The sequence below is a fragment of the Monodelphis domestica genome, chromosome 4 (genome assembly GCF_027887165.1).
Source record: "Monodelphis domestica isolate mMonDom1 chromosome 4, mMonDom1.pri, whole genome shotgun sequence".
Classification (NCBI taxonomy): Eukaryota; Metazoa; Chordata; class Mammalia; order Didelphimorphia; family Didelphidae; genus Monodelphis; species Monodelphis domestica.
Window position 1 is genome coordinate 197474130 of NC_077230.1, and position 27993 is coordinate 197502122.

Below are 27993 nucleotides of genomic sequence, written 5' to 3' on the forward strand. Positions count from 1 at the left end.
TTGAGTTATTTGTATTTTTTTTCCTTTGTATTTGAAGATCTTTCTCCTAGTCATTTTCAGAACATTGTCAATAGAATTATTAAATGTAACTACTAAGTCTTGGAAGTTTTTGTTTTGGTTTGGTTTGTTTCTAAAAGTAAACATGAATCTTTTGATTAGCACTTTATTTTCTATGTTCAGAAGTACTACGTGATGGTTTTTTTAATTCCTTTTTTGTGGTTTTAAGAATTTCTGTCCTCCATCCTCACTAATCCTTAGGTTTTATTCAATATAGACTTCATCAAGATCAATGTTCCATATGTGTAGAGATAGAGTTTTCTTTTAATATTACTGTTTCTTACTCTCTTCTTTCAGATTATCCTTCATTTCCAAATATTTGAATTTCCAGTCAGTTCTTGTTATTGTTCTTGTTCTTGTTCTTCTTGTTCTTGTTCTTGTGCTTGTGCTTGTTCTTGTGCTTGTTCTTGTTCTTCTTGTTCTTCTTGTTCTTCTTCATGTTCTTGTTCTTCTTCTTTTTCTTCTTCTTGTTCTTGTTCTTGTTCTTCTTGTTCTTGTTCTTGTTCTTGTTCTTGTTCTTGTTCTTGTTCTTGTTCTTCTTCTTCTTCTTCTTCTTCTTCTTCTTCTTCTTCTTCTTCTTCTTCTTCTTTCTTCTTCTGGTGTCACTTACCACCATAGATTCAAGGCTTTCTATTCTGCCAATTATTTCTGCTGTATAAAAAAAAATTTTTTCCCCTAGTGATGACTCCTCTTTTAATCAGTAGTGCTTAGAACAGAAGAAGGACAAGTGTTTTTTTTTTTTTAAATGCCACTGGTTCTGTCCAGGGTTGTTCTCTCCCCTCTTCCCAAATCTTGATTTCAGGGTCTAAAACACACTGGTCCAGACTAAGAGGGGCCTCCTCTTCTCCTCTGCCTCTCTTCATTCCATAAATTCTATTTCTGGGCATTGTATGCCATGGTCCACTGGTTCATGGAGTTGTCAGTAGACCTTATCCAGTCCTTCTTCAACAGCTATTTCACTTACAATAATCACATGTAGGAAGAATAGAAAGATTTGAATCTATGACGTTGATAAAAATAACTGACTGGAAATTCAAGTATATGGAAGTAAAGGATAATCTAGAATTCTTTAGTCTTGGCAGGTACAGCTCTCAAAGGCAGTAAAAGCAATTTTCCTGGGGTGCTCAGGATGCCAGTCAGAGAGTCATCATTAACACTGAGGACAGTTATGATATCCTCCATCATTCTGACTTCTACATTCCCCTCCTTGGGGACCTCTCTTCCAGGGGTAGTTCAAGGTGACTTTTTGGTTTCTCCACTGTTTCCTCATTCTCTTTCTGTTGTTGGTCTCAGGGAAGTGTCTCCTCTATCTGGGCCCAAGTCACTTTGCCTGGGGTTAGGGAATTGGGTGAGGATTAGGTGACTATCTCTTCATTTTGGTGTTTTCTTCTAGCAACCTTTGCAACTCTTTCTCCCATTCCAGTTGCTTAAGATGGTACTTCTCCTTTTTCATCATTGTTCCTTCCTCATGACATCCCTCCAACAGGCATCATCCAGTTCCTGCAGCCACTTGGCATCAGCTGCTGCTTTGGCCTCAGTCTTCCTTGCTTAGGCAGCAGCCAACTTCTTGTTCTCATCCTGGAACTTCTTGGGCCACCCTCAGCATGGACTTTTTCCTCTAAGCTCAGGACCATGTCTCACTCAGATTCCATCACCAATGTACCCAATTCTTACTTCTCTTTTAAACATTTCAAGAAAATCCTTCTGTAGTTCTATATTATCTTGGGAATCCATGTAATCTTCTGCTTCATTATGTGTTATTTCATTTTCCTTGTCATATTATTTATTCATAAATGTCTAAATGTTTTAATCTGCTCTAAAAAGCTTAGTCCCTTCTGTTATTAATATCTTCCTTGTTTGTTTATTTGCTTATGTTCAATTGCTTAAGTTTTCTTCCTTCTGAGATCTTTGCTCATTTCAATCTTTTCTCCTTGTATCGTTCCCTGTTATCAACTTTCTAATGGTGTTTTCCTTAAGGGTTGGAACTCAAAGCCAATTCATCTTTCATTAGCCTTAGTCTCTGCCACAAGGGATGTCTAAATTGCAAGACTGTCATTAGCTCGATAATGGATTTTTTGCCTTTGTTTTAGTGGTGTGTAACAGAGCCTCAAATACATGTTCTGCCCCAAATTCTTTTTTTTCCTCAATTCTCTTGATGAACTTTGTGGCAACAGAGGAGCTCTTTTATGTCACTATCCAAGCCATATCAAGCTTCTGCCTTCTGGGAGACAGACAGAGGAGAGAGAGAGCTGATTTCTATCACAAATTCATGGCTTTTACTTGTCAAAGTGAAAAGAAGGGGAGGGAATACTCAAGTGAGTGGATTAGGAAAGTTCTTAGTGTTCTTGATTATAGAAGTTGAAATTACTTTACCTTTTGGGCAAACTCCCATTTTGGAAAGGTGTCCAAATTCATGAGAATCAGAGAGAATGACTCCTCAATCTTGGGAGTCATGTGACTCAGAAACTGAACCTATTCACTTTTATATCTAATCTTGAATTCTTGATATCCGAATTAGATTATGAAGAGTCTGTCTTTTATGTTCTTTCATAGTTATGTATGGTCTAGTTCTCAAAAGACACAAAAAGCAGTTGCTATAAGAGGTTTTTTCCTAAACCTTCTAAATTTTAAGTTACAGTGTATTTGTTTCTCTATTGGAAGGTGAATACCATTCACATTTTCCAAAATCGTGTTCTTGCATCTATTCCAGATATAGAATTCTATTTCAAAGAGAGAAAAAAAACAGAGAAGAGAAAAGGGAACTGGGAAAATAAAATGACCTCTTTTGACATTTCCCTAAAACAAGTAAGCAAGTCAAAAACCATTTATTAAGGACTTATTATGTGCCAGGCATTGTGCTAAGAGGGGGTTAAAAATAGAAGTGAAATGAAAGATAGCCCTTGACCTGAGAAATTGACATTCTAATTGGGATGGAGAAATGAGATGACATTAGCACTTAGCACAGTACCTGGTACTGAATAGGTATTTAATAAATATTTGTTGACTAATTTCATATATATATGAAATTATATATATATATATATATACTCAAGAACTCAGACACTCAAATGGAGCCATGATCTCATCAATTCAGGAGTCCCCTCAAAATGCTGGTAGTAATATATCTACCTGTCTATCTTGGACAACTTTTATTCATGTTTCCCAATAATTCATCATGGAAAGACAGAAACTCCAGCAATGTGCTAAAAACCTTCCTTAATTTCTCTTGACAGCACATATTATGTCTTAACCTGTACTTCAAAATCTACTTTCCTGGGACTCTCTTCATTGGAGGAGATTGATAATTCAATGTTCCTTAACTGAATGAGGGTCTAGAGTGGGGGAGAGAAGCAACCTCCTGGTCTTCTGGTTTCCAGATTCAGAGAAGGAAGGTGTGTCTTCAGATTCTCTTCATGTCCCTGAAGAGAGGGACAGATCCTTGGAAGAATCCAACAAGACGGCGATGCTGGGTCCTCTTCATTTCAGTTTCTTCTTCTGGAGCCACACCTTCATCATTGAAAATGAAAGCCAGAAGACCAGGATATCCTTTCTGTCCCAAGCTCTAGCCAACTCCATCTCTCATGCAGACATAGAGAATTAGACAATAAGACTCCACCAATGAAGAAAGTCCCATGAAAGTGGGTTTTGAGGTACAGGTTATATTATATTTTTAAATAGCATCATTTCAGATAATTTACAAGTTAGGGCTTACTTACAGATGCCTATACCCGACACACTCTATGTACTCTTACCCACAACTTGTTTAGCCATGATAATATAGCTACTTTAGAAGAACATCCAGAGGCAGCTAGGTATCAGAGTGAATATAAGGTCAAGCCTGAATTCAAGAGGATCAGGATTCAAATCTGACCTCAGACATTTCCTAAGTGTGTGATCCGAGGCACATCACTCAACCCTAATTGCCTAGCCCTTGCCACTCTTTCATCTTAGAATATTTTCAAAGACAGAAGGTAAGAGTTTTAAAAAGAGAAGAATATTCACAGTGCTAAGTTCTACACTTGTCCACCCACAGGAATTGCCATCTGATCATAAAAAAAAAACAACAACAGATAGTTTAGCTCTCTAGTTGCAACAAAGTCCTGACCTTTCATTCTACAACAGAAAGCTCAATGAATAACAACTTAAGCGATGGCCTGGGTTCAGAACATGTGGGCGCCAAGACCAGATTTTAGCCAAGTCTCTCCCAGTTAGATTCTGGTTATGTTGGCACATGATTTGCTTAAACACTTCTTTGAGATCCCAGAAAAGGGGAATTGGGAATTCTGAGAAAGGAAATAATTTAACAAGTGTTTAAACATTTGTTGATGGAATGATTGGCAAGAAGACAGGCTCTTTTGCTTGTTATTTTGATGAAGGCTTTATGAAAGAAGTATTATCAGGACATTTTTCAAGAATGAACAATGTCTAGAAAAATGTCACAGAGTAATGTTATTTTAAACTATAGAAAAATAGATTTGTCCTGGCAAATGAGAGTGACCTAATGAATGCATTTTGTTGTTCAGTCACTTTTCAGTCGTATTCAACTCTTTATGACTCCATTTGGGGTTTTCTTGGCAGAGATATGGCGTGGTTTGCCATTTCCTTCTATAGCTCATTTTACAGATGAGGAAACTGAGGCAAACAGGATTAAATGATTTGCCCAAAGTCATATAGCTAGTAAATATCTGAGGGCAGATTTTAACTCAGTAAATATAAGGGATCTCAATGAGTAAGGGAGATCTGCTTGATTGGGCTGTCCAAAAGATAGTCTTATATTCTTGGCTCTTTTCAAAGAGAAAAATAACAATTGACCACCTTTCAAAATTCTAGCCTGATTTGACAAAGTAATCCAAACTTGGTGGACCCAGAGAAAAATATACACAAAAAAGGTATATATTTCACTTATTTACAAAATGAAATGAAAGAATATAGACTATTTTCAGATAATATGCAAATGTGAAATGATGTATGGAACCTAAATTCATAGAGACATAAATTTAGACTTGAAAAAGACCATTAGAAGTCATCTAGTTCAGCTCTATCATTTTATAGCTAAGGAAACTAAGGCCAGAGGTTAAGTGACTTATCCAAGGTCATGCAAGGTCAAATAATTTTAGCACTAGGGGCAATAAATTTTAAGTCTCATTTTAGTTTTGATGCTGAATCAAAAAGTTGTCTTTGATCAATGGAAAAACAATAATAAAATAATAAGATCAGAGATTTAGAGTTGGAAAAGACTTCAGAGGCCCAAGTCCAATCCCCTTTTCATAGAAAAAAAAAAACTGAGGCAGAGTAATTAAGTGACCACTGAAATAATGACTCTAAATTGGAATCATGTTGATGATGTTATTGAGATACTGAAGTTGATTTGGTTCCTCAGTACCCTGCAGTGAGATAAGCCTGAGAGATTCCATCACTGGGACCAGTGGGCTTTTCAATCTCCAAGACAAGGTGTTGAAAACCATGTACAGGAATTTATTCTTAAGAAATAAGGTATTATGAAGGGAGGATTAAAGAATAAGGGTTCCCTACCTCTAAGGGATTTCTCACTAGCCTCCCATCTTCTACAACCTCCTCATAAAGGTGCATTCTTTATCTTGATGCTTCCTAGGCCCTAACCTGTCTGTCTACATCCCAATGGCTGACTAGCTAAATTGTACACTATTTAATCCTCCTAGATTGATTTGTAGGATGTAACAGATCTTCAGATATATCTAGGAATTAACTCAGGATGGTTGGATCCACCCTAGCTGAGCCAGGCTGGAGTTGGGCACAGGCTTTACCAACACTATAGTTTTGCTCAGGTTAGTTGGTCACAAATCTTCTTAGTTGACAGAAATGCTATTAGCATTCAAGAACAGTTTGATTTTGAAGCAAAGGAAGGGTTTCTTCAGTCAGGAACAACAGAGGTAAGCCTATTCAGCTCCAGGGGACAGGAATTCAAAACCTCCTCAGCTCAAAAGACAGGAAGTTCAAGAGCCCTGAGTAACTATTAGCGTTCACACTTTATCCCTTCTGTGTCCCAGAACCCCTTGTCACTTTGTTCCTAGCCTGTGGTTGGCTCTCTTCTTGCAAAATCTCTCTCTCTCTCTCTCTCTCACTTGTTGTGTAAAGGATAATTTTAGCATTGTGACCTAAACTATATTAATTATTGGTCACCATGGATATCCCAAATTAAAAACAATACCCAAGTCAGCTGGAAATTTATGGTAATTTAATTAATATAGTGGAAAAAATTAAGAAGAAGGGAAAAGGAAAGGATGTAGGATTTCTCCCACCTGGCTTGTGCCGGGGGAAGATTAGAGGCTTTATGAAGGTAAGGTTTTGGAGAATAAAAAAGGAAGGAATCAGACTGAACTCCAAGAGGCCTCAGCCAAGATGTCTGAACCTGAATTAGCTCAAGGGCAAACTCACTGCCAAAACCCAGACAAATAGCTGCCACCACGCCAAGATGTCAGAATGCTTAGCACGCTGCCAGCCAGAGTCACTTCTCCAGGGAAAAAGCCTGAAGAGAGGAAGTGACATGCCCTATATAGATAGTTTTACATCACTTTCCTGCATCTCATCTGTACCAATGTTAGCTTAGCTTGACTTAGGGCAGCCCAGGGGTCTGTCAGCTGTTTTTGGACATGTCTGTTGAAGTCCGTCTTCTTAGATACTTAATCCTTGAGTATGGGTGCAGACATTCCTGACCTTGTTAAACTAAGTAGGGTGGAGCAATGTAGAGTTCCCAAGACCTGATTCTGTTAGACCAAGTAACTCCATTGTTACAAATCAGGAATAGCTAAATCAAATCTTCTAAAGTACAGTCTGAATAGGGTGGAGTAGTTTTAAAATTCACAGTTGTAACCCATTTCTCTTCTTCCCTTATTATACCTCTTCAGGATCACCTAGCTAGTTAAACTCTGAAACAGAATTAAATTTCATGTCTTCCTTACTCTCAATTCAATTCTTTATCTACTATGCATATAGTGCTTTACAGTTTACAAAACATATTCTTTCCAATTACCCTCTAAAGTAGACAGAACATTTTATTATTCTTATTTTATAGATGAAAAAATTGAGGTTCAGAGAGGTTAACTAAGTGAATCACCATTACACAGCTAGAAAGTATCAGGATTTAAACCTGTGACTTCAAGCTCCAAAGCCTGTGCCTTTTTGCTCCAGCTCATAGCATTTTAAGGCACTTTCATATATGTGATATCATTTGATCTTGAAAAGTTCTGTACTTAATTATCTATATGGTTTGGAGCAAGACTCTTTGCTTCTGTGGGCCCATTTCCTCATCCAAAAAATTGAAGGAGTCTGACTGTACCATCTTTGGGGTTATTTCCTGCTCTGAATCTATGATCTATGAATATTCCTTCAACATAGACAAGACAGACACTATTCATCCCATTTTACAAATAAAGAAAATGTGGCACAGAGAATGGAGACTTAGCCCCAATTATTAATAGAACTGCCACTTCTGGAGAGTCAGACTCTAGACTAGCAGTCTAGCATCTTCCCCACTGTATCATACTTTTAGTCACTCTCTGGGAGGTACTTCGAGAAAAAAACTTCATAATAATTCTTTAAGAATTCACTACAATCTTTCCAGCAGTGATAGAAGAAAGAATGAAAATAAGCTTCTTGGAAGAAAGGATCTGCTTATGTTCAAAATGTTATCATGAAAAGACAACAGAAAAAAAGCCTGGTTTGAGTCAAGAGAAGTGGGATTTAGTGATGATTTGGCTGTTTTACTTTGGAACCTTGCACAAGTCTCTTTGCATCTTTTGACCTTGGGCACCATTTTGAAAAGGAATATTTTTGTTATAGTCACTTCAGTCATGTCTGACTCTTTCTCACCCTGTTTGAGGTTTTCTTGGCAAAGATACTGGAATGGTTTGCCATTTCCTTCTCTGGCTGAGTTTACAGATGAAGAAACTGAGGCAAATAGGTTTAAGTAACTTGTCCTTGGTCACAGAGCTAATAAGTGTCTCTGGACAGATTTGAACTTGGGAAGATGAATCTTCCTAACTCCAGGTCTGACATTCTATCCCCACTGTGTCATTTTGCTGCCCCAAAGGGAGAGTAGACCAGATCATAGAGTTAGAAGGAAAGAAAATGTACATGTCAATAAGTTAAATCCTCTCCTTTTATAGATGAGACAGTTAAGGTATGAGGTTTAGTGAGTTACAACTTTTAAGTGTCTGAGACAGGATTTGAACCTAGGTCTTCCTGACCACAAGCCCAGAACTCTACTTATGCCATTCTCCAAATGACCTGTAAAGTCTCTGTCAGCAATTAAATTCTATAAATCTTTGGATGTTTCTGATATTTGGAAGAAATCAAATGCTCCCAGGAACACCCAGCACCCACAGGATCCTAAGAAACTAAGTAAACAGGAAATTTAAATGGAAATAGAGGCATGTGAGCCATTTTGAGCTGTAGACTTTTCAGTTTTTCAGTTGACCTGTTCTGTACTTGCTTTGAAAATCTTTTCATCTCCTGAAATGCAAAAGCGAATTGAGGAGTGCACGGATTTTGAATGTCACCCATAGCCCAAGATGATTCAGGAATAAAACAGATGTTGTTGCTGTGAAGTGCCTGAGAGCTTCTCATTATCAGCCAAGTAGGGATGTAGCTGCCTACTCTGAAAGCTATTTTAACTTGGTGCAATGGGTAAAATCCCATCAGAATGGGATTTCAGGCCTTCCAAATAGTTACTTTTTGTGTGAAATTTAGTTATAAATGAGTATATGTAGGGTAAAGAACTCAGATAATCTGTAGCTAAAAAAATAATTATCAATTAATTGAGGCTCCTATTTACACATTTACTGTCAATCCCAATCATTTTTAATTACTGATCCAACCACTGGATCTTATTATTAAAAGTTAATTACTTACCTTTCTCATGCATGGATTTCATATATCAATCAAGAAGATTATGTAGGGCAAGATAAGTTTGATATTTCCAAGCTTCCAGACCTAATTTTAATAACAATTTTGTATGATGGCAATGAATTGATTATTCCTTATAACAAAACTATGATTTTAAAATGTTGTTGCTCTTCACTCATATCCAACTCTTTTTGACCCAATATGTTGTTTTCTTAGCAGTTTATTTTACAGATGAGAAAACTGAGGGAAACAGGGTAAAGTGACTTATCCAGGGCTAATAAATATCTGAGGCCAGATTTGAACTCAGGAAGATGAAATCTTCCTGACTGCAGGCTTGGTGCTCTATCCACTCTGCAACCTAGATGCCCTGATGAATACATACTGTATGTTAATATAGAATAGAATGTCCTGGAGGACAGGAACTAGATTGTTCTTTAATCTGTGCAACTCCAACACAGAGCATGTGTTTAATCAATGTTTGTAAAATTAAGAAATATGTCCTAGATATTACACAATTTCTCCTAGGCTTCCTGGGTCAGCATAAGACGCAGTGGTGGTAGAATTATAGCGGTGCCCTATCTAAACCATACCAGGGTATAAATAGTCTTTCACTAAAATTAAAATGCCATTTTGATCTGAAAGAGGAAAGGCAGAGAAAAAAAAGAGGAAGAGAAAGGAAAAGGGAAGGAAGCAAAGGTTATTTCTACCTTCTAGGATTAAAGGTAACCAAAAGGCAAAAGAACCCATGACTGCCCATAAAATATAGCTTTTAGGATGAACACACAAGTTTAGCAAGTTAATCAGTAAGAAATAAATTAAATCAGGTAGAGAGGTGATTCAGTGGACAGAGCCCCAAGCCTGGAGTCAGAAGGACCTGGATTCAAATCTAACCCCTAGTTGGGTGACCCTAGGCAAGTCACTTAACCCCCATTGCATAGCCCTTACTGCCCTTTTGCCTTAAGTATTAATTCTAAGACAGAAAGTAAGGATTAAAATATTCTAAAGGAAATAAAATATATTTAAAAATGAAAAAACAAAAGAAGCTAGTTGTATGAAATCTGCCTGAGAAACTCCTTTCCTCTTAAATCTGTTTTGTCCAAATTCTGCACATTTGACTAACACTGAGAGATCATTACTTAGAGCATTCATGTGGGGATGCAGTAGATAGAATACTGGACCTAGGACCTAGGTCATCAATTATAAGTAGAATCCTAGATTTAAAGCTGAAAGAGACCTGAAAATCTCTCTAGTCCAGCCCCTTCATTTTGTAGATGAGGACAATGAGGCCAAGGGATGCTAAATGACATGGTCACAGGAAGTCATAAGTGACAGAATTTGAACTCAGGGCTTCAGATTCCAAAAGTCAGAAAGCTGGTTTCTGTGTCACACACTGATGGGAAGAACTCCCACCCTTGACACCTTGACACCCACAGTGTCTAACTGTGAGCAAATTCACTAACTACTCTGATGGTTTCAAGGCAACTCTAAAACTAAAATGATAAGACAACTGGATGATATCCATCTGTGGTATTTTTCATCTGCAGATGAAATCACATGTTCCAATTGTCTCCCTCTTCAAATACCCCCATTTGCTCTGTCCTTTATTCCCTTAAGAAGTCTGGCAAAGGGAATTGTCCTCTTAGGCTTTTACCAGACTCAGAAAAAGAGCTACTACATGCCCTCTCCTCAATTGCATTTATTCATTTTTCTTGCCCCTGCCCCAAGCTTTCAAAAATGATCCATTTAAAAAAAAAATTTTTTTTTACCTTCCCTTTTAGAATCATACTGAGTATTGGATCCTACACATCAGAGAGGTAAGGAGTGCGCAAAGGTTGAGTGACTTGCCTAGGGTCACCCAGCTAGGAAGTATCTGTGGCCAGATTTGTCTTTTTTTGTTTTTCTTTAAGGGATAGAGCTGTGTCATACTGTTGGCCCTGACAGCATCATCCTTCTCATAGTCAGAGCTCACTGACTAGGTTCACTCTCCTTCCTTTCCTCCTTTCTTCTTTCTTCCTCCTTCTTTCCCCTTTTCCTACTGCGAAATTCTCAGGCACAAAGCAATTTCTTCAAGCCTCCTCTCTGAGTAATTAAAAACATGGTTCATCTAATGAAGCAAAATAAAGTTCTTAGATCAAACTTCAGATAAATTTTGGCTTCTTTTTGTTTTGTTTTGCCATCTTCTGACTTTAATTGAATTCCAGGCAAAAACAGCATTTTAAAAAATGCATGCTAAATGTATAAAAAGATGGCAAGTACTGTCCAGTGACCCGGATGAAAAAAGACAAGAACAAAAACAAAAACAAACAAAAAAAGGTCTGTCACTTCATCTTTGACTGGCTATTTTTATTTTTCTCTCTTAAAAATATACTATGGAAAGCTTAACTTGAACATCAATACAAGTAGGTAAGGATTTACATTTAAATGAAAATGAATTCATTTCCACACAGAAAGCATCAGTTTTTCAGCCTTTCCCTCTGGGGTGGCTCCTCTTCCAGAAAGAAGCAAAAACCTCATTCAAAGGGTTCACTTCTTCAGAGCCCCGATTTCCAGGGAACGAGTTCATTTTCAGGATTTGTCAGCCCGCAGCTGAAAGCTATTCCTGTTTTATGGGGGCCTGTGACCTTCCCTTCCAGCAGATGCCTGAATGTCCTTTGCCTTGGACTGGGCCGTGCTTGCTCCATTCTCGCCTGAGAGCCATTCTAAAGTGGCTCAGCTGCTTCTCCCAAATCACCCGAGGCTGCGCTGACCGCCCCCACCACGGGAGCCCATTCCAGCGTTTGCTGCGTCTTGCAAACCTCCTAAGCCCGACTGCTCCGCTATTGTGTGATCCGCTGCCAACGGGGCGACCTTGAGAAGTCTGGAGAAGAGCAGCTTGGTGGCATGGATGAGGACTAATAGTCAAGGACCATAAATCCTCATGCCTCTTAGACATGAGAAGATCATCAGACCAGCTGGAACATGGCACTGATGCCTGCCCAGAGATAAGATTACAGCGAACTAGATGCCTCCGGCCTTTGTCCTACCCAGAAAAGTTTTTGCTCTCCTAGATGGAGGGACATCAGAACCAATGGGTCATTCACTCCTAATTCTATACAACATCTTGGGGAGCCACTCTAATTCTTTAGCTAAATAATTCCAATTCTAATTTAATTCTAATTCTTTAACTGCCCTTTGTCTCTTTAACAAAAGAGTTTATTTCTAGACTAATTTAATTCTTTTACCACCTTTTATCACTTTGTAAAACAAATTTAAAATTATTTAATATATACTTAATACATATTATTTAGTAAAAATCTAAACTATTAAAATATTGTGATATTTGAATTATTTAAATATTTACATTTAAAATATTTACATTGAACCATTTAATTTATTAAAATATTAAAATGTTCATATGATTAAATTATTGTGGAATTAAAACATTTAATATTATTATTAAAGTATTTAAATCATTGAACCATTTATTAAAATGTTTAAAATATTAAAGTATTGTTATTTAAATTATTAAATATATATAATTACTAAAATATTACCCCATTTAAATAGTTAAGCCATTTAAGTTATTAAAATATTAAAATGTTTTAATGATTAAAATTGTGATATTTACCTTACTTTAAAAATCATAACAACTAAAATAGTAAACTATACATTAAGATATTGTTATATTTAAATTGTTAAAATAACATTATTAAAATATTATAATTATTAAACAATTTAAGTTATTAAAATGTTTAAATTAGTAAAATATTGTGATATTTAAATAATTAAAATATTAAAGTTATTCAGTTTATTCTAATTATTTTATTTATATTTCTCGATAGAGAGTTGATTCTTATACAACCTAAAGTCTTTTTTATACACTGTCTATGTTCCTACATTTAATAAGAAGAGCTAGCATTTATACAGCAGGTTACGGTTTAGAAAAAATTTTACCTGTGTTATCTCATTTGAACTATTCAATTACTAAATTTGAAAGCTCAAGGTCTCTACTCCTTCTCTGTCCTCTTCCCCCCCCCCAAAAAAAGCCTAAATCTTGAGCAAATTAGGTATATAAGGAAAAATTCTAGTAAGCATCACTCTGTGCTCTACAAGTTAATGATTTCCCAGTTTCCTTCACCCCATGATTTGGGAAAGTACAGTAGAATGTAATAAATACCAGGTGTGGAGTAAGAGGACCTGGGTCTAAATCTCTGTTCTGTAACTACTACCTATGTAACTTTGGGCACCCAGCTTAACCTCTCTGAGTCTTCATTTCTTCATGTATAAATCTCAAGTGTTAGACTAGATAACCTTTCTAAGGTCCCTTCCAACTTTAAAGCTATTATCCCACAATCCATGATCCTCTAGGTTTATCTCAGCAGTACCAATTACCCCACTCTGGGGAAAATAAGAGAAATACATTCACCAGATGTGTTGGAGCAGCAATTTAAAGAGTCCTTTTTAGTTCTGCTGAAAAACATTGAGTAATAAATATTTCTCTAGTATAAAGTACTTTACAGAATTAAAAGAGGTAAAATTTGTCAATATTTAATCAAATTTCCTTTATGAAAGTTTGAGAGGGGAGAAAGGACTCTGTAATCAAAGATTGAAACATTTTATTTTCCAGGCACTGATATAATTACACCAATCATCCCAGTCCATTCTCCCCTGAATAGCAATGAGCCACATGTGACACAAAGTATGACATACACTATATGATTGTCTTCTAGATACTGGGGCATCAAGATCTGTGTTGATGAGTAGTCCTGATTCTAATTGTACTTCTATTGGCTCTATCAATGCTGTGGGGGTGTCCGGAGTGCCTCTGAAAGTCCCAAAACTTTCACCACAAATGGTGTCTGTGGGACCTTTATCCATAGAACATTCCTTCTTTCCAATGCTCAATTCCCCCATGAACTTATTGGGGAGAGATCTTTTAAGTAATTTAAGAGCTACTAAGATTGCGATATTACATTAGAACTACCCGAAGAATCTCTAAATTTGTTCCCTGTACTCTTTTTAGATAGTCAGGAGATGGATAAAATTCCCACCTGTGAAATACCAACAGATATACCCAAATCTCTCTGGGCTACACCTTCTTCTGATGTAGGCCTACTTAAATCAGCTGTTCTGATTCAAATTAGAAGAAAAGGTGGCCCACCTCTTTCCATTCCTTAATATCCATTATCAAAGGAAGCAATCAAGGGAATTACCCCAGTGATAAATTCTTTAATTAAACAAAAAATAATAATTCCATGCAAATCAGAATACAATACACCTCTCTTGTCTATTAAAAATCCAAATTAGACAAAAATGGAAAACCTGTTTAACAATTTGTTCAAGATTTAAGGGCTGTTAATAATCATGTCATCAAAAGACACCCTGTTGTTCCAAGTCCATCAACTATTATTTCCTCTATTCCTAGCACTGCTAAATATTTCACAGTAGTAGATTTGTTTTCCACCTTTTTTTTTCAATACCCATCCATGAAGATTCCTGAAACATATTTACATTCATCTGGAAAGGGTCTAAATATATGTGGTGTCATCTGCCTCAAGGTTACAAAGAAAGTCCAACTTAATTTTCCCAAATTTTGATACAAGATTTGTCAAATATCAAGTTTAAGGAGAGACATTTAATACACTTTGTGGATGGTTTGCTCTTGGCAAATGCTGCAGCATGCCAACAATATAGCAAACATCTCCTGTTGGAATTATCTGTGGATTTAGTATTGGGAGGCCAACTAACAATAATGTGTCCTCATGAAGTTGAAGCATTGTTGCTAAGGCATAGAACGCAGGCATTCTATGACCAAAGCCTGACAAGATATGAAATAATTTTATTAGACAATGAAAACATCACTTTAAAACTCTGTACAACACTCAACCTGTCACCTTTTTCTAGATTTACAGATCACCAGAAAACCATTGCATAGATGCAAATCATTAGTGTCCATGGCAGAAAAAAACTCATCATAAACTCCTGGACACTTCTTTGGAAAATGCAGATCTAGTTTTGTTTATGGATGATTCTTCCATTATGAGGGATGGTATACATTACACTAGAGCAGCTTTAATCACAGAATTTGCCACTCTGTGGTTGGCTTCACTACCATCAAATATAAGTGCTCAAGGTACAGAATTAATAGATTTGAAACATGCCTGTGTAATCACAAGAAACAAGAAAGCAACAATCTGCAATGGTTTGAAATATTCCTTCAGAATATGTCACACTGTTGGTATACTTTGGTTTCAAACAGGATTTTTAACATTGGCTGGCAAAACTATGGCAAATGCTAAAATCATCATCAGTGAGGTTCTTTCTACTCTCCAACTACCTAAAACCCTGGCTGTTGTACATTGCTCTTCCCATACAGGTGGAACTGACTGTCTCTAGCCTCTAGAGGAAACCACTGGGCAGATGCTGCTACAATACTCACTGCTATAGAAGACCCTGAATTAATCTTAAATTTGACAATTATCAATGACTCAGATTTATCCCTAAGATTTATCAAAATATAATGAAAAATAGGTTAAAAAATGGAAACAAAACTTCAAGGGATAACAGATTAAAGGTGTATGGGCAGCATCTGAAGGAAAACCCATACTTCTGAGAACTTTTTATCATCAAATCTATCAATAAATCCATAAAAATGGTTATTTTGGAACCCAAGGCATTGTAGACTCTGTGAAAAAAGTATGGATAGCCCCTGGCATAACTAACATTGCCTCTAAAGTGTGTACAGACTGAAAAACCTACCAAGCATATAACTAGCATATCTTTCACAAAAAAAGCTTTTGGTGGATATCCTTTGGCTTACACACCTTTTGAACATCTGCAAATAGATTTCATTACAATGCCAAAGGCTGGACATTACAAATTTGCTTAGTTATAGTAGACCAGGTAACCAGCTGGCTGGAAGAGTTTCCAACCATTACAGAAACAGCAGCATTTGTTACCAAAGTACTTTTAAGAAAAATCATACCTTGTTTTGGCCTGCCAGCACACATTGATTCAGAATGGGGAACTCATTTTACTGATTCAGTTTTGTCACAAATTTACTCATGGTTAGGAATAACAACAAAATTTCATGTACCACACCACCACCATAGCTCAGGGAAAGTTGAAAGAATGAACAGGGAATTGAAACCTGTGATTGGAAAACCATGCACTGACTGAGACTCATTTGAAATGGCCTGAAGCTCTCCCTCTAGCCCTATTCTACCTTCAAAGCAGGCCAAGGGGAGATCTACATATCTCACCATTTGAGATGCTGTTTGGTCATCCACCAATACATGCTAAACCATTTAACTGTGCATATACATCAGTGCTAGGTGGAGATACTACTATTGCCACATATATACAAGATCTGCAAATCAAAATACAAGAACTTCAGGAATCAGGAGCCATGGTACAAGCTGTACATATAGACTTTTCTCTACATGATTTAAACCCAGGAGATACAATAAATGTAAAGAACTTCCAATACACAGGAGCAACTCAGCCAGCCTGGGAAGGTCTATTCCAAATACTGTTAACAACCCCAACAGCAGTACAAATTGGAGAAAAGTCATTATGGATCCATTGCTCTCATGTGAAAAAAGTATCTCCCATTGGAAATTATTGACTGCATGCATCAATGACATTGAACTCCTAAACTTATATATCTTTTTTCAATAAAAGGTTTGCTTTTCTTGTACTTAAAGGTTTGGTTTTATTTTGAAATAGAATGAGTAGTAGCCAATAGGTCAGTGGATAATTTATATTATATTATAAAATTTCTGTTTAGAAATTATTAGTATTAATATACTTTTATAGGATTATAGAAAAAATTAAAATAACTAAATGATAGGTAAATGATAAAGTGTTACAAAGTGTTATAAATGTGGGTTGTTATGGGGAGGGTTAACAAAGGATTCAAACTATATATAAATATAAAATAAAAGATTATTTAACTAAAGGGAGAAAGGAAGGGAAGGGAATCAGGGAGTAACTTACTTAAACTTTTTAAATTATCTTAACCTAAATAATTAAAGGAGTAGCTAAAGATAAAGAGGGATTTGTAAAGTCAACAGGGCCCAATATTCTCATGACACCAGAGTCCTCCTTTGGGTCAAACAGCCTCAGGATGAAAAGTCCTCACAGGATTCAAGGTGGAATGAGAATTAATACACACACTCTGTCCACCAGTGTGGGGTAATCACTCACTCAACACCTCCTTGAAGATGGCCCAATTTCCTGGCAGCTCCAAAGTTAATTTCCTTCAGAAAGAGACACCTCCACATTTTCTCTGTCTTCTTCCAGAGAAGCACTCCCAGTTCCCAACTGTCAGTCCCCAACTGTCTCTCAGATACCCAGCCTAGAATGTTGACCCAGTCCTTGCTCTGTGGAATCTTGGTTTGTAGCATCCCATGCTATCAGCCTGTCTTGTTATGCCCTGCTAGAAATTCCTTACTACAGGATCAACACCAACCTCTTGGGGGATCTTGTATTTATATAATGTTCTTGTATATTTTTGTACATATTAACTATAACTTGAATTTTGATTAATATCTTTTGGTTCTTATTTCTGTAGAGTATAGTCAGGATTGTATTATTTATAACTGTAATTATTTATAATTTTGTAACTTTAAGTATTTGTAATTCTTTATTATTTGAGACTTGAGTCACTCCAGCACCCTGGAAGTTCTTTAAGTACACTTTGTCTCTTGGGTGTAGGTCATGAAGCGAGAAGTTTCGAGGTCCTGTTTGTACTACAGCTACAGATTCATGGAGTTCTCGCAATCTGACCTATAAATTCTGTATATAAGAAGCAATAGAAGTGTCCTCACCCAGTAATGATGTGTATGCAGGAGAAAAAGGCTTATCCTGCATTGGGGGATGTCCAAAAAGCATCTAAAATTGTGAGATATGTAAATCTCCCCTAGGTCTGCTACGATGGTAAAACAAAGCTAAGGGGAGGACATCAGGCCATTTTAAGTGAGTCTCGGTGCACAATTTTCCAATCATGGTCTTAAGTTCCCTATTCATTCTCTCAACTTGTCCTGAACTCTGGGGGTGATAGGGTACATGGAATTGGGGAGTGATTCCCCAGACAAGAATAAATCTGGGACAAAACAGAATCAGTAAAATGGGTTCCCCTGTCTGAAACAATTCATGCTGGCAGGACAAAGCAAGGGATAATTTCTCTTAAAAGCACTTTAGTAACAAAAGCTGCCATGGCTTAGGTACTAGAAAAATCCTCTGACCAACTGGTCAGCTAGTCCACTATGATCAGGCAAACTTTGTAATGTCCAGCTTTAGGCATGGTAATAAAGTCAATTTATAGATTCTCATAAGGTGTGTAAGCCAAAAGATGCCCACCAAAAGCCTTGCCTCAAAAAGCATGTTAGTTATATGCCTGGCAAGTGGAACAGGATGCACAAACTTTAGAGGCTATAGTAGTTATACCAGGGGCTATCCATATCTTCTTAACAGAGTGCACAAAACCCTGAGTGCCAAAGTGACCATTTTTATGCACTGATTGTCATATTTGGTGATTAAAAACTTTTAGGGAGTAGGAGTTTTCCTTCAGAGGACACCCATACTCCATTTATTTGTTTTGCCTTAAAATTTTGCTCCCATTTTTCCACTTCCTTTTCAGTGTAAGAAAGTGATTAATCTGCTTCATTTGTTGTTCTTAATGTCAAAATTAATTCCAGTCCTTCTATAGCTGCTAACTTTGCAGGAGCATCTTCCCAGTCATTTCTCTTAGAGACAGAATCACTTCTACCTGTATGGGCAGAGCAATGAACTACGGTGTAAAGATTAAAATTAATATCCAGTACTCCAAGTCTTATATTTAATAATATTTATTAAATATTTATCTCGAAGTATAAGTAAGTAAGGCTAGCAAAAACCAAAAGCCACTCCTCCCTCTTCCACCATGGAACCAGAGAGTATGTGGGCAGAAAACAGAAACTCAAAATTCCCCCCATGTAAGGAGATGAACAAACAGGAAAATGAAAAGGGGATTATGGGAAATGTAGTCTCTAGGATTCAAGATTCTAAATCAATACATGCTTCCCTGTGATCCATTTGGAGACCACTCTCCCTGATGGATCATGAAAGCATAACTAACTCATAACTTTAACCAGAGGTATATACAAATGTTACAGTTTTTAAAGGGAAATTATAATAATTTGGACATAAGAGGAAAATTATAGGGAAAAGGAACAAAACTAACAATAGGTGCATTGACAAAAAGCCAATTGGGGGTCAGTTCCCTTTGGCATAAGAGTGTACATTCATAAACAAAAGCATTCAACCCCTCCAAAGTTCAAATTCGCCATATCTCAAAGTTCACTCTGGATCTTCTGGTATAGTGTGTGGTATCTGAAGGCATCTTCACGGCTCCTTCTAGATTCTGGGAGGTAGTCTCTTGTTCTAAATTTGGCTCAAATTCAAGTCAAAGTTCACAACAATAACATAGTCCCCCCCTGAGAAAAATAATAATACATTCCAACCCTGAGGAAGATGCAGGGATGCATGTAGGAATTACACAGGGATACATGGCCGAGTCATAATTATTAAATTATGGGAAGAAGGATAAAAAAGGAAAAAATCACAACTCCCAACAGGTTCTTGTAGTGATCCATGTCCCATAAGTGTACAACAATTAGTCACTAACCCAATTTAGAAGTCCAGACTACAGTAAGTTGTCACATCATGAGAGAAAATAGAAAAAGAGACTAGATCGCATGACAAATTGGAAATAGAATTTCCTGGTTGAACCCTTTTCATTTGGGGGGGGATAATGGGGCCTGAGAAAACAATTTCATATGCTTGATATAGAGTGTGGTACAAAGAATTACTGCATTTAAAGCATGTTAAACAGCCACAACTTTGAATCTCACACATGATCAAGTCATTGTGTTTCTTGTGCTGAATGTCATCAGTCCCTGTAGTATTGGTTTGATTTCCTTGACTTTTTTGTGCTTGTTTGGCACTTTGCAAGTCCAGTTCTCCTCCTTTGTAATCTATTTGTCCTTGGATTAGACATAGTCAACAAACTAAAGTCTCAGAATAGTTAAATGACTAGTGACAGGTTGCCATAGTACAAAGCTTTTAGGGTATGATTTTTTTTATATGATAGGTAAACAGATATCTTATCTTATGCTATTGCAAAAAGTAAAAATAGTTAATGAAATTTTTCAATACTAGTGACATGTGTGTCAAAAGCAAAAAAAATGAGAAAAGAAGGAAAAAATCAAATACTGTATGATACATGTAGGAAGAAAATAAAATTTTAAAATTGTGTATATTTCACAACTATAGAGGTAAAGTATAGGGACTAGTTTTCAAAAAATAAGATTCATTTCCTCTTTGACTTACCATGATCCACAGTGTGAATGCAAATGAGGTAGACAAAGCAATAATACATTCAAGAAAATACAAAAACAATTAGAAAGGGCACAAAATGTTACAAAAGTCACATCAGGTCAATATAGGTCACTAATACAGATTTTCTTCTTGAGGTAGTATGTGTATTGCCCTACAAGGCAATTCGTGCAAATACAAGGATGAATCAAATAAAGTGTAACAATATAGTACAAATCCAGCAATAAAGAAGTTCAATCACAATCAATAGTCAAATGCAAACAGTGCAATCAATTATTCACCATCAATAGAAGTTACTCATTTTACATGGCTACAATGAATCCATGAGTCCCTCTCTCCAATTTTTATGGCTGTTGGTATAGTTAATAGGATCTGGAATGGTCCAACATAAGCAGGTTCAGTCAACCCAGTATGTTTGAAAATCTTTATGTACACACTATCACCTGGGTTTAAATCATGAAGTGAGAAATCAATGAGGCCTGCTTGAATACCAGCTCTAGAGTCATGGAGTTCTTTCAATTTTGTTTATAATTGTCTGATATATGTAGTAATAGTTGCATCCCCTCCTAACAGTGAGGTATAGGCAGGGGCAAATGGTTTTGCCTGAATAGGTGTATATCCAAATAGTATCTCAAATGGTGAGATGTGTAAATCACCTCTGAGTCTGCTTCAGAGATAAAATAGGGCCAGAGGTAGAATTTCAGGCCACTTTAAATGAGTTTCCATGCATAATTTGCCAATTGTGGTTTTAAGTTCTTTATTCATTTGTTCAACTTGATTGGAGCACTGGGGATGATATGGTGTATGAAATTTAGGAATTCTCTCCAGACATGAATAAATTTGAGATAACACCGAATTGGTAAAATGAGTTCCTTTATCCAAATCAATATGTGCTGGCAGGCCAAAACAAGGGATAATTTCTTTCAAAAGGATTTTAGCAACAAAAGTCACTGTGACATGAGTAGTAGGAAATGCTTCAGGCTACCTGGTCAGTTGATCAACTATGAGCAGACAAAATTTATACTGTCCAGCTTTTGGCATAGAGATAAAGTCAATTTGTAGGTGCTCAAATGGTGTGTAAGCAAGAGGACATCCTCCAAATACTTTTCCTCAAAAGGTGTGTTGATTAAAGGCCTGGCAGGTAGGACAACCTATACATACTTTGGAGGCAATTGTAGTTATTCCAGGTGCTATCTCTTTTAACAGAGTCTACAATGCCTTTGGTGCTAAAATGACCATGTTTATGAATAGAGTGACAAATCTGATTATAGAAAGCTCTAGGGAGTAAGGGTTTTCCCATTTGATGATACCCATACTCCATTTATCTGTTTTGCCTTAAATTTCTTCTTTCATTTTTCTACTTCCTTGTCATTATAAGAAAGGGATAGATACAAATCATCAGTAATTGTTAGTGGCATAATTAATTCAGTGCCTTCTAAGGCTACTAGTTTTGCTGCTATATCTGCTTGGTTATTTCCCCTGGAGACCGGGTCAGTGCCACCTTTATGTGCAGAGCAGTGAGACAGCTATAGCTTTGGGGAGCTGGATTGCAGAAAAAAGTTCAGTAATAAGGTGTGCATTGGCAATACATTTTCCAGCTGATGTTAAGAATCCCCTCTGAAGCCATAGCATGCCAACAGCATAACATATGCCAAAGGCATAGTGGGAGTCTGTGTAAATTGTGACTCTTTTATCCTTTTATAATACAGGCCTGTTTCAATGAGTTCTGCACACTGTGCACTTACATTTGAGGGCAAGGAAGCTGACTACAGAGTATCAAATTCAGTAACTACCACAGATCCTGTATAGTACACATCATCCCTCATAAATGAAGAACCATCTGTAAATAATATTAAATCTGAATCATCCAAAGGGGTGTCTAATAAATCACTATGAGGTTTATCAACAGTGGACACTAAAGATGTACAATTGTGTAAAGGTCAGTAAATGCCTGTGTCCTATGTCTTAATAACAATTTCTCAACCTTGTGTGAACACATTATGGTCAGAGGGGATCCCAATACCAGATCAGTAGATTTGGTTACCAGGAAAGCTTCTCCTCTACAGCATGGTGGTGCTCTGGCAGCTACTGGGTCAAGTTGGGCTGAAGAATAGGCTACTGGGCATTGAGTAGGTCCCCAAAGGTGAGTTAGAACACCTGAAGCTACCCCTTTTTGTTCATTGACATATAATTTGATATGCCTAGAGTAGGGCCAGACAGGATAACTTCTTTTAAATTTGAAAGAGCTCTTAGGTGTTATGTTTGCAATTTAAGTAGTTCAGGGACTGAGTTTTTTTTGTGAGTGATACAAGGGGCTTAGTGATTTCCCCATAGCAAGGGATCCACTGCCGACAAAATTCTGTTGCTCCAAGAATAGCTCTCAATTGCTTTTTAGTGGTAGGAGCACTTAACTTTTGGATATTTTCAATACACTTGAGAGAAATTAAACAAGACCCAGCAGTTAAAATAAACCCTAAATATTATACCTTGAGGAGGCACCACTGAACTTTGTCCTTGGGGACCTTGTGGTCTCTCTTATGTAGCTCTAAGAGAAGGTGTTTGCTATCCACTTGGCATGCTTCAGCTTTTGGTGAGGCCAAGAATAAATCATCCATATATTGAATTAAACAACTGTAAATTTTATGGCATCTGTATCAGCAGTTAAGAATTGTGTGAACAGAGTAGGGCTGTCCACAAACCCTTCAGGCAGATTAATCCAGGTCCACAGGGAGCCCTTCCAGGTGAAAGCAAAGATATGCCTGGAGTTCTCATGTATGGGTATAGAGAAGAAAGCTGAGCACAAATCTACTACTGTAAAGTATGCAGCTGCGCTATGAATAGAAGAAATAGCAGTATTTATGTTGGAAACTACAGAGTTTCTCTTTATAATGTGATTGTTCACAGCTCTCAAATCCTGGACAAAGCAACAGAGATACTTGCCATTGGGCCCCAGTTTTGGTTCTTTTTAATAGGCAGGATAGGCATATTGTATTCATATTTACAGGGAATTATGATGCCTTGGTTAATTAGGGAATTATTACTGGTGTAATGTCATCAATTGCCTCCTTTGAAAGAGGGTACTGAGGAATGGAAGGAGGTGGGCTAGATTTTGTTTGAATTTGGACATGGACAGACGATTTAAATAGGCCATGATATACTCAGGTATGTCAGTTGGGATCTCAAAAATAGGAGTCGCCTTAGTTTCATGAGTATCTTAAAGAAGTACAGGGAGTAAAGTTAAGGATTCCTCGAGCCATCTGGAGAGCAAGTTATTGTGGCCCTAAGTTTGCGCAGAAGGTCTCTCCCCAGCAAATTTAAAGGGGAGCCAGGCATTAAGAGGAAAGAGTGTTCCACACTAAGAGGTCCTGTGGACACTATTCTAGAGGAAAGCTTGGGAACTTTTAGGGGTGTCCCTGATACCCCCCTGACATTAACTGAGCCAATGGAACTGCAATCTGAACCAGGTGTACTCTTCAATACAGACAGGGAAGTTCCAGTGTCCAAAAGGCAATCATAATAGGTGTTACCAACCTTTAATGTTACATGGGGCTCATTAGTATGGGGAGGGGCAGTGGATAGGGACAACAGGAAGTAAGATATCAGGGTCTGGAAAATGAAAGGTTGTATCCTCTGGTTCCTGCACCCCAACCCCCCCATACACCTTCATAATCTTTTGGTAGTACCTTGGGCTCCCCCCTGAAGGGCAGTATCTCCCTGGGTGGTTCGGGAACAAGCTCCACTCAAAATATATTGCTGTGGGGTCATTTGGTATGAGTTGTCAGGTGCCTGATTTATGTCCCTAGGATTATTATCAGTCCTAAAATTATGATTCTTAAAATCAACATTATAATTACCATTCCTATAATTGTTCCTATAAGCATTTCTCCAAATGGTATAGTTCATCAGTACCCGGGAAAAATTCCTACAGTTCATCATTATTTGACCCTTCTTATGACAGAATTGGCAGGTAAGGGACTGATAGATATGTTCTTGGAGAGGGATAGCACCATTGGTTGATCATCATGCCCTTTGTTTTGTTTATCAATTTTTTCCTCCAAAATTTTGATGTGTTTTCTCAAGGTTTCTATGACATTATTAGCTTCTTTCTGTTTTTCCTTTTGGTCTTTAAAGATGCAAGAAGCAGTGTTTTGCAACTCTTCAAAGTCCATCTGAGGCCACCGTGGACAATACATCTTAAAATAATCTTGGACAACCCTGCAGGAGTTGTTGACAAAATGTGTCCTTATTTGCTTAATATCTTTGTCTTTAGAACTATCAAGGTCTAGATATCAATCCCTAAGCTCAATGATCTTATCCATGAACTCTGAGGGTGTCTCATTATCTGATGTCTAAGCCTTTCAAATTTTGACCATGCTTCCGTTTCCTCGGAGTAATCTTACATAGCTATTATAATGGCATCCCTACAACTATGTAATTGCAACCAGCCCGTGGTACTGTTATAATCGCATGTAGGATCCTGAACTGGCCAGTGTGGTGCACTACGCTCCCTGACCTTGTTAACATGAGAGATGATTTTCTCAACATCCTTATAGTCATATTGATAATAAAAAAAAACCAGCCTTCTTCTTGGTCACAACCAAAGGTTCAGATTCAAATGAAGATATATTATGTCTCAGTTCTCTAATTTCTTGGGGATAAAAGGAATATGGTGCCTTAGAATCACCACATCCCCATTGCGTCCTATCTGGGGCACTTCCCTTAATGGGAAAAGGCCTTCATAGTAGTCATCTGATGTTTGCGATTCCTTAAAAATTGACTGTGGGGATGCCAAGGAAACAGGAGTAGGAACAGGTATGGTAGTAGCATGAGATTTCTTTGCAGTTGGGGCTGGTTGTGGGGTGAGAGAAAGGGCAGAAGAGGATGTGGGATAGAAGAAGGATCAGAAGAGGTAAGATCAGCCAGGAGTTGCAGAGCATGAGAGAAATGTTGCAGAGTATGAGAGAGAAGGATCAGCACATGATGTATACAAGAGGGGTTTCTCATCTCCATTTTGGGAGAAAAAGGTTCATCCTCTATTTGTGGTTCAGGAGCAGGTTCACAAAATTCAGACTCATTTTGAGTGGGATCAGTATTTTTCATTAGATCATGTAAGTGTTTGAAATTTTTTTGATTGAATTTTCCTGTTGGCCTGCATTTCTGCTTTAATCTCTCGTATTGAGGCATCTTTTTGTCTTAAAAATGAAGATCAGAAAAATAAAATGTCCTAGGATTAAAAGGAGGAGGAGGGAATTTGGAATTTTACATGCTTCTAATTGGGCAAAAATCAAAAGGTTTTCATGCATGATAGCATTTATGCTGCTTAGCATTTTGATCAAAAAATGAAAAAAATAATAATGTATATTTATTTTTATTGATTTATTTTTCAATTATTATTGTAAGGAGTGGGGTAGAAGGTGAGGGTATTTAGCTTATTTAATTTTTTATGATTTTATTGGATTTTTATTCTTAAAAATGGGGGAAATATATTTTTAATTATTTATTTATTGCTGCCATCTAGTAGCAGCAACCAACCACTAGAGTTAAGCAGGAAAAGGGAAAAAATAAAAGAGAAGAGAAAGAAAAAATGAAAAGGAAGAAGAAAAGAGAAGAAAAAATCAGTGCTCAATATTGACCTCTCATGTCCAAGAGGAAGCACTACAACTAGGAGGGGTTAGGGGTGTGGTTAAGGGTAGTTATAAAAAAGAGGGCTAGGACCCTCCCAGTCAAGACAAAGAGCCTGGTGGAGGGCTGCTCTCCAGGCTGTGAGTGGTGAGAGGCTTCTCCACCAAGTCCCCTAAATTAAGGCATCTGGGCACTGTAGGGCAGCCAGGGCGTAAAAATACTCAAATACTTGCAGTTGCCAGAGTCTTGGAAGGCAGAAGGCGAGCTAGAGGAATGGGATGCAGCTGGGCAGCTGGAGAGGGGGTTTGAAAACTACCAGTAGATAAGCAGCTTTGGTTGCAAACCAGTAGCAGTTTTAAACTGCCATGGTTGCTCGGCTGTAACCAGGCTACCAAACTTAAAGAAAAGGAAAAAGAAAAGCTGAGTTCTAGAATCCCTTTGTAGCCTGCCAGAAATGTAAAGATTAAAATTAATATCCCGTACTCCAAGTATTATATTTAATAAGTATTATTAAATATTTATCTTGAAGTATAAGGAAGTAAGGCTAGCAAGAAGCCAAAAGCTGCTCCTCCCTCTTCCACCATGGAACCAGAGAGCCCGTGGGCAGAAAAGAGAAACTGAAAAGTTCCTCCATGTAAGGAGATGCACAAATAGGAAAAGGAAAAGGGGATTATGGGAAATGTAGTCTCTAGGGTTCAAGATTCTAAATCAATACAATAGCTAAGGCCTCGGGTAACTGGAGATCAGAAAGAAGTTCAGTAATAATTTCTGCATTTGCTATAGTTTTTCCAGCTGAGGTCTAAAATCCTCTCTGAAGCCATAACATACCAACTGCATGAAAAATTCCAAAGGCATATCTCAAATCAGTATAAATTGTTGCCTTCTTACCCATGGCAAATCATACAGGCATGTTTCAGGGCTATCAGTTCTGCACCTTGAGCACTTAAATTTGAGGGCAGCAAAGATGACCACATAGTGGCAAATTCTGTGACTACAGCAGCTCCAGTGTAACATATAACATCCTTCATGAAAGAGGAACCATCAGTAAATAAGACTAGATCTAGATTGTCTAAAGGAGTGGCCAGGAGATCCTCCTGAGGATTTTCAGTCATGGACACTAAAGTTTCGCAGCTATGTAATGGTTCTCCTGAGACTAGCAAATCAGGAAGCAAGGTGGCAGGGTTAAGAGTTGTACAATGTTTTAAAATTGTGTATTTGTTCTTTAATAAGGTTATTCTATATCTTGTGAGTCTCTAATCAGAGAATGCCTTGTGTCCTATGTTTGAGCAACAATGCCTCTACTTCATGTGGGCACATAATCATTAATGGACAACCCATATCCAGTCATTCTCCTTAGTTGAAAATAAATCTGTGGCAGCTACACCTCTAAGGCATGATGGTACTCCCGAAGCTACTGGGTCCAGCTGGGTGGAATAATAAGCAACTGGATGCTGAGCCAGCCCTAGATTTGGGGTTTACACACCCAAAGCTACCCCTTTTTGCTCATGCATGTATAAAGTAGATGGTTTATCATAATGTGGGATACCTAGAGCAGGGGCAGATAAGATAGATTGTTTTAAATCTGACAGAGCTGATAAGTGTTCTGGTTCCAATCAAAGTGGTTAAGTGACTGAATCTTTTGTTAGCTCTATAAGGGGTTTTGTGATTTCCCAATAGCAAGGTATCCATTGTCTACAAAACCCTTCGGCCCCTTTGAAGATATTGAAAAATAAAGTGCTCCCACCACTAAGAAATTTGGTGGGAGCACTTTATTTTTCAATATCTTCAATGTGCTTAGAAATAGAATGGGAATTAGCAGTTAAAACAAACCCTAAATATTCCACTATAGGGAGACACCATTGAATCTTTGCCTTTAAGACTTTGTGGCCTCTCTTGTATAGATTTTTGCTATCCTTTTGGCATACTGCTGCATTTGGTGGAGGCAAGAGTAAATCACCTACATATTTAATAAAGCAACTATGTTTAAATTGAATATTATCTTTATCCTGTGTCAAAATTTGAGAAAGAGGGTGGGACTTCCCACATACCCTTGGGGCAGATGACACCATGTCC

General features: G+C 37.4%; 1 pseudogene; it reads right to left on the bottom strand.

Annotated features, from left to right (window-relative positions):
- Window positions 1-930: 930 nt before the first annotated feature.
- Window positions 931-27032, bottom strand: LOC130458965 (coiled-coil domain-containing protein 124-like; annotated as a pseudogene).
- Window positions 27033-27993: the final 961 nt, after the last annotated feature.